The following is a 15,244-nucleotide window of genomic DNA, read 5'->3' as shown; positions in this document are numbered from 1 at the left end:
CACTCCCTTATTATCCTACTCTCCTATTACCTTCCCCTCTCCCATTCCATTCTTCCCTCCCCACTCTCACTTCCACTTCCCATTACTCACTTGCCATTTGAAAACTATTAATATATTATTATACTATTTTTTATACTTATTAACATACACCCTTATTACTTCCCTCTCCCATTCCACTCCTCCCTCCTCACTCCCACTTCCACTTCCCATTACTCACTTGCTATTAATATATTATTATATGATTTTTTATACTATTTGCAAACTTACATGTGGGCAAAATCACAGGTGTCAAAGCGATCCTATTGTGGTCATACAACAACTGTGCTTTTATTCAAGGGCATATTTATCCTCATCAACAAGCTTATTTACTCAAGGTATGAAGTGCATAATTTGTGCACTAGGTGTTTACTTTGTATCAAAATTGTTTGCCACACACACACATATACACATACCGAGAATTTTCTAATATTATCGCATCTACATTTCTCCAATGGGCACAAAACTTTGTACACGCCTCAACCTAGGTTTATTGACTTGCATACAAAGTGGTGCACCCATCTCATAAGTACTTGTTTGGATAACACACCTCCAAACGTATTTTATGACGCTTGTGCATAACACTAGGAACAAAATGATGTATCATGTGAGATCGACTATGCAAAGCATATCCAATGGACACAAGACTTTACACATTCCTCAACCTAGGCAGTATTGACTTGTGTGCAAAGTGGCATTCCCATCCGATAAGTACTTGTTTGAAAAATACACCTACGATCGTGTTTTTTGATCGTTGTACATGACACCAAGGCCAAAAATGGTATTTAATACTCAATCTACCATGTAAAGCATATCCGATGGGCACAATACTTTGCACGTGCCTCAAAAGCGATGGTATGGTATTCCATGCAAAGTGGAACGCCCATTCAATAAGTACTTTTTAGAATATCACACCTAGGACCATGTTTTTTATTGGTTGTTGTCCAGGCAAAAATGCTGATTTATGCTTAATCGACAATGCAACGCATATGCGATCATCACACTACTTTGAACACATCTCAACCTAGCTATTATTGACTTACATGCAAAGTGGCGTGCCCATCCCATAAGTACTTAGTCGAATAACACATTTAGGACCACATTTTTTGACAATTGTGCATGACACTAAGGCCAAAACAGTGTTTAATGCTTGTTCAATAATGCAAAGCATATCCGATGGGCACAATACTTTGCACACACCTTCAACTAGGTGGAATCGACTTCTATGCAAAGTGGCACGCCCATCCCATAAGTGCTTGATCAGATAACATACCTAGCAGCGTGTTTTTTTACGGATGTGCATGACACTAGAGCAAAAATAGTATTTAATGCTCAATCGACCATGCAAAGGATATCCAATGGGAACAACACTTTTCGTACACCTCAAACTAGGTGGTATTGAAATGTTCTCAAAGAGGCACACCCATCCAATAAGTACTTGGTCAGATAACACACCTAATGGCGTGTTTTTTTGTGGATGTCCATATCACTAGGGAAAAAATGGTTTATAACGCATGATCGACCATGCAAAGCATATCTGATGGTGGTAATACATTGCACACACCTCAACATAGTTGAAACAGACTTGCGTGCAAAGTGGAGCCCCCATCCGATAAGTACTTATTTGAATAACACACCTATGGCCGTGTTTTTTGATGGTTGTACATGACACCAAGGCCAAAAACGGTGTATAATGCGTGATCAATGATGTAAATCATATCTGATGGTGACAATACTTTGCATGCACCTCAGTGTAGTTGAAATGGACTTACGTACAAAGTAGAGCCCCCATCTGATAAGTACTTGTTTGAATAACAGACTTCGGACCGTGTTTTTTCATGGTTGTGCATCACACTAAGGCAAAAACGGTGTTTTATACTTGATCGACAATACAAAACATATCCGATGGGCACAATACTTTGCACACACCTTCAAATAGGTGGAATTGACTTACATGCAAAGTGGCATGCCCATCCCATAAGTGCTTGATTGGATAACATACCTAGCAGCGTGTTTTTTTACGGATGTGCATGACACTAGAGCAAAAATAGTATTTAATGCTCGATCGACCATGCAAAGGATATCCGATGGGCACAACACTTTTCGTACACCTCAACCTAGGAGGTATTGAAATGTTCTCAATGAGGCACACCCATCCGATAAGTACCTGGTCAGATAACACACCTAATGGTGTGTTTTCTGCGGATGTGCATATCATTAGGGAAAAAATGGTGTATAATGCGTGATCGACCATGCAAATCATATCCGATGGTGACAATACTTTGCACACATATCAACCTAGTTGACACACACTTGCGTGCAAACTAGAGCCCCCATCCGATAAGTACTTGTTTGAATAACACACCTAGGACCGTGTTTTTCCATGGTTGTGCATTGACACTAAGGCAAAAATGGTGTTTTATGCTTGATCGACAATGCAAAGCATATCCGATGGGCACAATACTTTGCACACACCTTCAGCTAGGTAGAATCAACTTACATGCAAAGTGGCACACCCATCCCATAAGTGCTTGATTGAATAACATACCTAGCAGCGTGTTTTTTTATGGATGTGCATGACACTAGAGCAAAAATAGTATTTAATGCTCGATCGACCATGCAAAGGATATCCGATGGGCACAACACTTTTCTTACACCTCAACCTAGGTGGTATTAAATTTTCTCAAAGAGGCACACCCATCTGATAAGTACTTGGTCAGATAACACACCTAAGGGCGTGTTTTTTTGCGAATGTGCATATCACTAGGGAAAAAATGGTGTATAATGCGTGATCGACCATGCAAAGAATATCCGATGGTGACAATACTTTGCACGCCCTTCAATGAAGTTGAAACAGACTTGTGTGCAAAGTGGAGTCCCCATCCGATAAGTACTAGTTTGAATAACACACCTAGGACCGTGTTTTTTCATGGTTGTGCATGACACTAAGGCAAAAACATTGTTTTATGCTTGATCGACAATGCAAAGTATATCCGATGGGCACAATACTTTGCACACACCTTCAACTAGGTGAAATCAACTTACATGCAAAGTGGCACGCCCATCCCATAAGTGCTTGATCGGATAACACACCTAGCACCATGTTTTTTTACAGATGTGCATGACACTAGAGCAAAAATAGTATTTAATGCTCGATTGACCATGCAAAGGATATCCGATGGGCACAACACTTTTTTTACACCTCATCCTAGGTCATATTGAAATGTTCTCAAAGAGGCACACCCATCCGATAAGTACTTGGTCAGATAACACACCTAAGGGCATGTTTTTTTGCGGATGTGCATATCACTAGGGAAAAAATGGTGTATAATGCGTGATCGACCATGCAAAGCATATCTGATGGTGAAAATACTTTGCAACCCTTCAACGTAGCTGAAACGGACTTGCGTGCAAAGTGGAGCCCCCATCCAATAAGTACTAGTTTGAATAACACACCTAGGACCGTGTTTTTTCATGGTTGTGCATGACACTAAGGCAAAAACGGTGTTTTATGCTTGATCCACAATGCAAAGCATATCCGATGGGCACAATACTTTGCACACACCTTCAACTAGGTGGAATAGACTTACATGCAAAGTGGCACGCCCATCCCATAAGTGCTTGATCGGATAACATACCTAGCAGCGTGTTTTTTTACGGATGTGCATGACACCAGAGCAAAAATAGTATTTAGTGCTCGATCGACCATGCAAAGGATATCCGATGGGCACAACACTTTTTGTACACCTCAACCTAGGTGGTATTGAAATGTTCTCAAAGAGGCACACCCATCCGATAAGTACTTGGTCAAATAACACACCTAAGGGCGTGTTTTTTTACGGATGTGCATATCACTAGGGAAAAAATGGTGTATAATGCGTGATCGACCACGCAAAGCATATCCGATGGTGACAATACTTTGCACACCCTTCAACGTAGTTGAAACGGACTTGCGTGCAAAGTGGAGCCCTCATCCGATAAGTACTAGAGTTTGAATAACACACCTAGGACCGTGTTTTTTCATGGTTGTGCATGACACTAAGGCAAAAACGGTGTTTTATGCTTGATCGACAATGCAAAGCATATCCGATGGGCACAATACTTTGCACACACCTTCAACTAGGTGGAATTTACTTACATGAGAAGTGGCACGCCCATCCCATAAGTGCTTGATTGGATAACATACCTAGCAGCATGTTTTTTTACGGATGTGCATGACACTAGAGCAAAAATAGTATTTAATTCTCGATCGACCATGCAAAGGATATCCGATGGGCACAACACTTTTCTTACACATCAACCTAGGTGGCATTGAAATGTTCTCAAAGAGGCACACCCATCCGATAAGTACTTGGTCAGATAACACACCTAATGGCATGTTTTTTTGTGGATGTCCATATCACTAGGGAAAAAATGGTGTATAATGCGTGATCGACCATGCAAAGCATATTCGATGGGGACAATACTTTGCACGCACCTCAAAGTAGTTGAAACGGACTTGCGTGCAAAGTGGAGCCCCCATCCGATAAGTACTTATTTGAATAACACACCTATGGCCGTGTTTTTATATGGTTGTGCATGACACTAAGGCAAAAACGGTGTGTTATGCTTGATCGACAATGCAAACCATATCTGATGGGCACAATACTTTGCACACACCTTCAACTAGGTGGAATTGACTTACATGCAAAGTGGCATGCCCATCGCATAAGTGCTTGCTCAGATAACACACCTAGCAGCATGTTTTTTTACGGATGTGCATGACACTAGAGCAAAAATAGTATTTAATGCTCGATCAACCATGCAAACAATATCCGATGGGCACAATACTTTTCGTACACCTCAACCTAGGTGGTATTGAAAGGTTCTCAAAGAAGCACACCCATCCGATAAGTACTTGATCAGATAACATACCTAAGGGCGTGTTTTTTTCGGATGTGCATACCACTAGGGAAAAAATGGTGTATAATACGTGATCGACCATGCAAAGCATATCCGATGGGCACAACACTTTTTGTATGCATCAACCTATGTGGCATTGAGATGTTCTCAATGAGGCACACCCATTCGATAAGTACCTGGTCAGATAACATACCTAATGGCGTGTTTTCTTGCGGATGTCTATATCACTAGGGAAAAAATGGTGTATAATGCATGATCAACCATGCAAAGCATATCCGATGGTGACAATACTTTGCAGGCAACTCAAAGTAGTTTAAATGGACTTGCGTGCAAAGTGGAGCCCCCATTCGATAAGTGCTTATTTGAATAACACAGCTACGGCCGTGTTTTTATATGGTTGTGCATGACACAAAGGCAAAAATGGTGTTTTATGCTTGATCGACAATGCAAAGCATATCCGATGGGCACAATACTTTGCACACACCTTCAACCAAGTGGAATTGACTTACATTCAAAGTGGAATTCCCATCGTATAAGTACTTGATCGGATAACACACCTAGCAGCGTGTTTTTTTATGGATGTGCATGAGACTAAGGCAAAAATGGTATTTAATGCTCGATCGACCATGCAAAGCATATCCGATGGGCACAATGCTTTTCCTACACCTTAACCTAGGTGGTATTGAAATGTTCTCAAAGAGGCACACCCATCCGATAAGTACTTGGTCAGATAACACACCTAAGGTCGTGTTTTTTTGCGGATGTGCATACCACTAGGGAAAAAACGGTGTATAACGCGTGATCGACCATGTAAATCATATCTGATGGTGACAATACTTTGCACTCATCTCAACCTAGTTGAAATGGACTTGCGTGCAAACTAGAGCCCCCATCCGATAAGTACTTGTTTGATTAGCACACTTAGGACCGATTTTTTCATGGTTGTGCATGACACAAGGCAAAAACGTTGTTTTATGCTTGATCGACAATGCAAACCATATCTGATGAGCACAATACTTTGCACACACCTTCAACTAAGTGGAATTGACTTACATGCAAAGTGGCATGCCCATCCCATAAGTGTTGGATCGGATAGCATACCTAGCAGCGTGTTTTTTTACAGATGTGCATGACACTAGAGCAAAAATAGTATTTAATGGTCGATCGACCATGCAAAGGATATCCGATGGGCACAACACTTTTCGTACACCTAAACCTAGTGGTATTGAAATGTTCTCAAAGAGGCACACCCATCCGTTAAGTACTTGGTTAGATAACACACCTAAGGGCGTGTTTTTTTGTGGATGTGCATATCACTAGGGAAAAATGGTGTATAATGCGTGATCGACCATGCAAAGCATATCCGATGGTGACAATACTTTGCACTCATCTCAACTTAGTTTAAACAGACTTGCGTGTAAAGTGGAGCCCCATCTGATAAGTACTAGTTTGAATAACACACCTAGGACCGTGTTTTTTCATGGTTGTGCATGACACTAAGGCAAAAACGGTGTTTTATGCTTGATCGACAATGCAAAGCATATCCGATGGGAACAATAATTTGCACACACCTTCAAATAGGTGTAATCAACTTACATGCAAAGTGGCACGCCCATCCCATAAGTGCTTCATCGGATAACATACCTAGCAGCGTGTTTTTTTACAGATGTGCATGACACTAGAGCAAAAATAGTATTTAATGCTCGATCGACCATGCAAAGGATATCCGATGGGCACAAAACTTTTCGTATGCCTCAACCTAGGTGGTATTGAAATGTTCTCAAAGAGGCACACCCATCCGATAAGTACTTGGTCAGATAACACACCTAAGGGCGTGTTTTTTTGCAGATGTCCATATCACTAGGGGAAAAATGGTGTACAATGCGTGATCGACCATGCAAAGCATATCCGATGGTGACAATACTTTGCGGGTACCTCAACCTAGTTGAAACGGACTTGTGTGCAAAGTGGAGCCCCCATCCGATAAGTACTTGTTTAATTAATACACTTAGGACCGTGTTTTTTCATGGTTGTGCATGTAACTAAGGCAAAAACGGTATTTTATGCTTGATCGACAATGCAAAGCATATCCTATGGGCACAATACTTTGCACACACCTTCAACTAGTTGGAGTTGACTTACATGCAAAGTGGCATTCCCATCGCATAAGTGCTTGATTGGATAACACACCTAGCAGCGTGTTTTTTTACGGATGTGCATGACACTAAGGCAAAAATGGTATTTAATGCTCGATCGACCATGCAAAGCATATTAGATGTGCATAATACTTTTCCTATACCTCAACCTAGGTGGTATTGAAATGTTTTCAAAGAGGCACACCCATCCGATAAGTACTTGGTCAGATAACATACCTAAGGGCGTGTTTTTTTGCGGATGTGTATACCACTAGGGAAAAAACGGTGTATAATGCATCATCAACCATGCAAATCATATCCGATGGTGACAATACTTTGCACAAACCTCAACCTAGTTGAAACGGACTTGCATGCAAACTGGAGCCCCCATCCGATAAGTACTAGTTTGAATAACACACCTAGGACCGTGTTTTTTCATGGTTGTGCATGACACTAAGGCAAAAACGGTGTTTTATGCTTGATCGACAATGCAAATCATATCCGATGGGCACAATACTTTGCACACACCTTCAACTAGGTGGATTCAACTTATATGCAAAGTGGCACGCCCATCCCATAAGTGTTTGATTGGATAACATACCTAGCAGCGTGTTTTTTTACGGATGTGCATGACACTAGAGCAAAAATAGTATTTAATGCTCGATCGACCATGCAAAGGATATCCGATGGGCACAAACTTTTCATACACCTCAACCTAGGTGGTATTGAAATGTTCTCAAAGAGGTACACCCATCCAATAAGTACTTGGTCAAATAACACACCTAAGGGCGTGTTTTTTTGCGAGTGTCCATATCACTAGGGAAAAAATGGTGTACAATGCATGATCGACCATGCAAAGCATATCCGATGGTGACAATACTTTTTGTGCACCTCAACCTAGTTGAAACGGACTTGTGTGCAAAGTGGATCCCCCATCCGATAAGTACTTGTTTAATTAACACACTTAGGACCGTGTTTTTTCATGGTTGTGCATGTAACTAAGGCAAAAACGGTATTTTATGGTTGATCGACAATGCAAAGCATATCCGATGGGTACGATACTTTGCACACACCTTCAACTAGGTGGAATTGACTTACATGCAAAGTGGCATTCCCATCGCATAAGTGCTTGATCGGATAACACACCTAGCAGCGTGTTTTTTTACGGATGTGCATGACACTAAGGCAAAAATGGTATTTAATGCTCGATCGACCATCCAAAGCATATCCGACGGGCATAATACTTTTCCTATACCTCAACCTAGGTGGTATTGAAATCTTCTCAAAGAGGCACACCCATCTGATAAGTACTTGGTCAGATAACATACCTAAGGGCTTGTTTTTTTGCGGATGTGCATACCACTAGGGAAAAAACGGTGTATAATGCATGATCGACGATGCAAATCATATCCGATGGTGATAATACTTTGCACACACCTCAAGGTAGTTGAAAAAGACTTGCGTGCAAAGTGGAGCCCCCATCCGATAAGTGCTTGTTTGAATAACACACCTAGGACCATGTTTTTTCATGGTTGTGCGTGACACTAATGCAAAAACGGTGTTTTATGCTTGATCGACAATGCAAATCATATCTGATGGGCACAATACTTTGCACACACCTTCAACTAGGTGGAATCAACTTACATGCAAAGTGGCACACCCATCCCATAAGTACTTGATCGGATAACATACCTAGCAGCGTGTTTTTTTACGAATGTGCGTGACACTAGAGCAAAAATAGTATTTAATGCTCGATCGACCATGCAAATGACATCCGATGGGCACAAAACTTTTCATACGCCTCAAACTAGGTGGTATTGAAATGTTCTCAAAGAGGTACACCCATCCGATAAGTACTTGGTCAGATAACACACCTAAGGGCGTGTTTTTTTGCGGATGTCCATATCACTAGGGAAAAAATGGTGTACAATGCGTGATCAACCATGCAAAGCATATCCGATGATGACAATACTTTGCGTGCACCTCAAGCTAGTTGAAACGGACTTGTGTGCAAAGTGGAGCCCCCATCCAATAAGTACTTGTTTAATTAACACACTTAGGACCATGTTTTTTCATGGTTGTGCATGTAACTAAGGCAAAAACGGTATTTTATGCTTGATCGACAATGCAAAGCATATCCGACGGGCACGATACTTTGCAAACATCTTCAACTAGGTGGAATTGACTTACATGCAAAGTGACATTCCCATCGCATAAGTGCTTGATTGGATAATACACCTAGCAGCGTGTTTTTTTCCGGATGTGCATGACACTAAGGGAAAAATGGTATTTAATGCTCGATCGACCATCCAAAGCATATCCGGATGGGCACAATACTTTTCCTATACCTCAACCTAGGTGGTATTTAATTGTTCTCAAAGAGGCACACCCATCTGATAAGTACTTGGTCGGATAACATACCTAAGGGCGTGTTTTTTTGCGGATGTGCATACCACAGGGAAAAAATGAGGAAAAAATGGTGTATAATGCGTGATCAACCATGCAAATCATATCCGATGGTGACAATACTTTGCACACACCTCAACGTAGTTGAAACAGACTTGCGTACAAAGTGGAGCCCCCATCCAATAAGTGCTTGTTTGAATAACACACCTAGGACCGTGTTTTTTCATGGTTGTGCATGACACTAAGGCAAAAACGGTGTTTTATGCTTGATTGACAATGCAAAGAATATCCGATGGGCACAATACTTTGCACACACCTTAAATTAGGTGGAATTGACTTACATGCAAAGTGGCATGCCCATCCCATAACTGCTTGATCGGATAACATACCTAGCAGCGTGTTTTTTTACGGATGTGCATGACACTAGAGCAAAAATAGTATTTAATGCTCGATCGACCATGCAAAGGACATCCGATGGGCACAACACTTTCCTAAACCTCAACCTAGGTGGTATTGAAATGTTCTCAATGAGGCACACCCATCCGATAAGTACTTGGTCAGATAACACACCTAATGGCGTATTTTTTTGTGGATGTCCATATCACTAGGGAAAAAATGGTGTATAATGCAAGATCCACCATGCAAAGCATATTCGATGGTGACAATACTTTGCACGCACCTCAATGTAGTTGAAACGGACTTGCGTGCAAAGTGGAGCCCCCATCCGATAAGTACTTGTTTGAATAACACACCTAGGACCGTGTTTTTATATGGTTGTGCATGACACAAAGGCAAAAACGGTGTTTTATGCTTGATCGACAATGCAAAGCATATCCAATGGGCACAATACTTTGCACACACCTTCAACTAGGTGGAATTGACTTACATGTAGAGTGGCATTCCCATCGCATAAGTACTTGATCAGATAACACACCTAGCAGCATGTATTTTTACGGATGTGCATGACACTAAGGTAAAAATGATATTTAATGCTCAATTGACCATGCAAAGCATATCGGATGGGCACAATACTTTTCCTACACCTTAACCTAGGTGGTATTGAAATGTTCTCAAAGAGACACACCCATCCGATAAGTACTTGGTCAGATAACATACCTAAGGGCATGTTTTTTTGTGGATGTGCATATCACTACGGGAAAAACGTTGTATAATGCGTAATCGACCATGCATAGCATATCCGATGGTGACAATACTTTGCACTCATCTCAACCTAGTTAAAATGGACTTGCGTGCAAACTAGATCCCCCATCCGATAAGTACTGGTTTGATTAACACACTTAGGACCGTGTTTGTATATGGTTGTGCATGACACTAAGGCAAAAACGGTATTTTATGCTTGATCAACAATGCAAAGGATATCCGATGGGCACAATACTTTGTACACAGCTTCAACCAGGTGGAATTGACTTACATGCAAAGTGGCATTCCCATCGCATAAGTACTTGATCGGATAACACACCTAGCAGCATGTTTTTTTTACGGATGTGCATGACACAAGCAAAAATAGTATTTAATGCTCGATCGACCATGCAAAGCATATCCGATGGACACAACACTTTTCGTATACCTCAACTTAGGTGGTATTGAAATGTTCTCAAAGAGGCACACCCATCCGATAAGTACTCAAGTGGTCAGATAACACACCTAAGGGCATGTTTTTTTGCGAATGTGCATATCACTAGGGAAAAAATGGTGTATAATGCGTGATCGACCATGCAAAGCATATCCGATGGTGACAATACTTTGCATGCATGTCAACCTAGTTTAAACGGACTTGTGTGAAAAGTGGAGCCCCCATCCAATAAGTACTTGTTTGATTAACACATTTTCATGGTTATGCATGACACTAAGGCAAAAACGGTGTTTTATGCTTGATCAACAATGCAAAGCATATCCGATGGGCACAATACTTTGCACACACCCTCAACTAGGTGGAATTGACTTACATGCAAAGTGGCACACGCATCCCATTAGTGCTTGATTGGATAACATACCTAGTAGGCTCATGGTTTTTTACGGATGTGCATGACACTAGAGCAAAGTAATATTTAATGCTCAATCGACCATGCAAAGGATAACTTGGCATGTCCATCTGATGAGTACTTGATCGGATAACTTCTCCCACCAATAAATTAAGTACTAATTAAAAATTATAATAAATGAGTAGATTATTAAAAAGAGACTAATATTTATGTAATTGTTTCTACTGCAGCTTGCTTGCGAAGGACTCTCACAAAGGAGATGGCTATAGATTTTGTTCCAGGGATGGATGTGATTTTATGTAGCAAAAGAGAAGTAGTTTCATTTGCTGCAATCCATGATTATGATCCCAATTCAGTTTGCCACTTTCAAAGACTTGGCGAAGATAAGGTGGCAATTACTGTATCAAAGATTCTTAGCGCACATGTTGAGCTAAAGTATAAATGTGGAGATATGGAAACACTTGGAGATGTTATGCCCTACAATACATCCAACAAATCATTTATAGCATGGGACAAAGATGAGACTTATGCAGCAGACATTATCAAGAATACAAAGTGCACCACCTTGGATTTTACTATAGGGGACATTTTACAAATGAGATCATTTGCAAATAAGACTGTAGCAGAAGGTGAAGAATTGGGATTTGAACAAGTGGAGCAATGGTCATTTGCATAGATGAGGATTCTAAAAGTCACTGATGATGGTATGGTTGATAACATAACATCCTTATGTGATCCCTACTATGAGATAGGCAAGAATATGAGATGGAGCATGCAATTTTTAAACATGAGAAAGAGGCACGTGGTTTTCAATGATAAAGACAACATATACTACAATATCAAAGGACCTAAAAAGCATGCCCATGTGCTAGGCTCTATCACTTCAAATGTGGATGATTTCAATATACTCAATTATAGAAGTGACATCTATCTGGAGTGGATGAGTTCATTGGTTTCGAGAAACAAAATGATTTTAGAAGCGAAGCCTTATCTGGGGTGGATGAATTCTTGCACAGTGAGAAGGGCAAAGGTTTCAATAGCGATGTCTTGTCAAGTGTGGATGAGTTCATGCATATTAACAAACCTGTGTCAATCAAGCTTGTGTTGAGATATCGAGCTCCACTCGTGATATGCCAGGGTGACCGTTGTGCATTTATGTCACCGACTTGTTAGCTACAGATGCGTTGGTACACCGCCCACGAATAATAGCTGGATGACAGCTATCCTTATCTACACTAGTTCGTGGCTCAGTTAGTTGGCCACCTTAGTTAGTTTAGTTTGGTTTGAGACCCACATATAGGGTTTTTCTATTTCTTTGTACTTGAGTTCTTTTGGCTTTCACAACTAAGAAGAGTAAAACTGTTTTCAGCCTCCACCTTTGTGTGTATTCCCCCATTGTGCATGTGGGAAAGCCGCAAGTGAGACTCCTTCCCTCTCTCCCACTATCTTCACATGGTATCAGAGCCTTGTTCGTGGTAAGGAGCTCAAGAAAGCAAACCAAGTTCGTGGTGTCCTGGTAAGAGGACTAGTGTTGCTTTCCTATTTCGAGTTTGGGAGCAAATCTCTGCAGGTAGCACAGCCAGAAGTGCAAGAGTGCACTGTCTTAGATTGAGACACCCTTTATTTTTCTGATTCGGGGTCATTTCGGGGCCCGTTTTGGAGGCGGAAGTTCTCTGCAGGCACTCAGAAAAAGGCCTTGTTTCTGCTATGCGACCACTGTTCTGCAGGTCAGTCAAAAGTTGCCACAGAAATTGCATCGTATGCCTGTGCGCAGAGATATTGGGAGTTGCAGAGTCATCCTTATTGCCTGTTGATGCAAAATCATCACTAGGAAGTGACTGTGTGGTCAGAAACCACTTTCTTCAGGTTTGCAGATTTGCCCTTGTGAGGCAGAAGCTGTGCAGTGACAGAATATTTTGCAGTGTTCTCTAATGGCGTCTGATTCTCTTTCACAGATTGTCACTGAAAAGCTTGACAAGAACAACTTCCAAGCATGGAAGTTTAGAATGACGAATTTCCTTATGGGAAAAGGCTACTGGGAGTTCATTACAGGAAATGAAGAAGAACCAGTTCTTCCTAATGTTCCCAATCAACAGGAAATGCAGGCATTTAAAGGATGGCATGAGAGAGCCAGAATATCAGTATTTCAGATTCAATGATTGTGCATATTTAGGATGCAAGTACGCCAAAGGTGGCATGGGATACTTTGGCTAAAATGTACAGCACAAATACGCAGGCTAGGAAAATGCAGCTAAGCAGGAGCTGCACAATGTGCAGAGAGAAAATATGAGCATCAATGACTACCACATGAAGGTGAAGAAAATTGCGGATGCACTTGCTTCCATTGGGTCGCCAGTGGATGATGACGATTTAGTTTCTGTGACCTTGAATGGTCTAGGAAAGGATTATGCACAGTTCCGGACATCCATTGCCGTCCGTGAAAAATTTCCTGATTTTGAGGAGTTGATTGCTCTTCTAATTTCTGAAGAGCAGAGAAATGGTGGTGCATCTTCTTCAGCAGGAACTTCAAAAGAAACTATCTTCTACTCAAATGCTGGCAGAGGTAGAGGCAGAGGTAGAGGAGGCTGATCTGCAGGCCGTGGTAGAAATCAAAATATGCAGCAAACGCAAGAAAACCAGTCCTATGTAGGAGGACGTGGTAACTCTAGAGGCAGGGGGAGCCAAAGAGGTCGTGCTGGATGGCAGAGAGGCCAAAATGCAAACAGCAATGTTGAATGCTACTACTGTGGTAAAATGGGGCATATGGCTAAAGACTGCTACAAAAAGGAGAATGACATTATGAATGGAAAATTGCAGCAAGGCAATTATGCATCCTCTAGTAGACAGGGTGATGACAGAAATGAGCATTTGTTTATGGTGCAGCATATGACAAATTCTGTGACAAGTGCAGAAGAAAGCAATGATGTGTGGTATATTGACTCAGGTGCGTCAAACCACATGACAAGTCATGCTGAATGGATGCAGGATGCAAGGAAAATGGAAAAACCAGATTTGTGGAGACTGGTGATGATACTGCACATCCTATTGTGCAGATTGGCAAAATTCCTTTGTCTATGCAGGATGGGAAAAAGAAATACTTGTCTGATGTATTTCATGTCCCGAACATCACCAAGAACCTGGTTTCTATTGGTCAGATGGTTGAGCAGGGCTTGCAGGTCAAATTTAATCCTCATGGATGCTTTGTTGAGGATACGAAAAATAATGGTCACTTGATAGCAAAAGGAAAGAAGAAGGGCAGGATGTTTACGTTAGATGCGGACATGCCTGAATTGAGTGCAACAATGTTTGCACATGGGACCGGTGTAGTTGTAGATATTGATATCTGGCACAAACGCATTGGTCATGTTAATATACAGTGACTTAAATCAATGCAAGCCCAAAATATTGTTGCAGGATTGCCTAAATTCAAGGTTGCAGAAATGCACAAGGTTTGTGAAGCCTGTCAATTTGGGAAACAGGCAAGGAAACCTTTTCCTAGGCATGTTCAAGAGAGTAAAAAGCCATTGGAATTAATCCACTCTGATGTGTGGACTACTAAAGCTGCATCTATTGGTGGCTGTCACTATTTTGTCATATTTATTGATGACTTCAGCAGAAAACTTTGGGTGTATTTTATGAAAAAGAAAAGTGAAGTGTTTGGGCACTTCAAAGCTTTCAAAGCTATGGTTGAAAAAGAAACAGACCTGCAAATAAAATGCCTAAGGTCAGATGGAGGGGGAGAGTACCTCTCAAATGAGTTTG

This window comes from Dipteris shenzhenensis, chromosome 26, assembly GCF_047967505.1.
Source record: "Dipteris shenzhenensis isolate YYH24624 ecotype China chromosome 26, Dip_SZ_1.0, whole genome shotgun sequence".
In the NCBI taxonomy this organism is placed as follows: domain Eukaryota; kingdom Viridiplantae; phylum Streptophyta; class Polypodiopsida; order Gleicheniales; family Dipteridaceae; genus Dipteris; species Dipteris shenzhenensis.
This window is presented reverse-complemented; position numbering follows the sequence as displayed.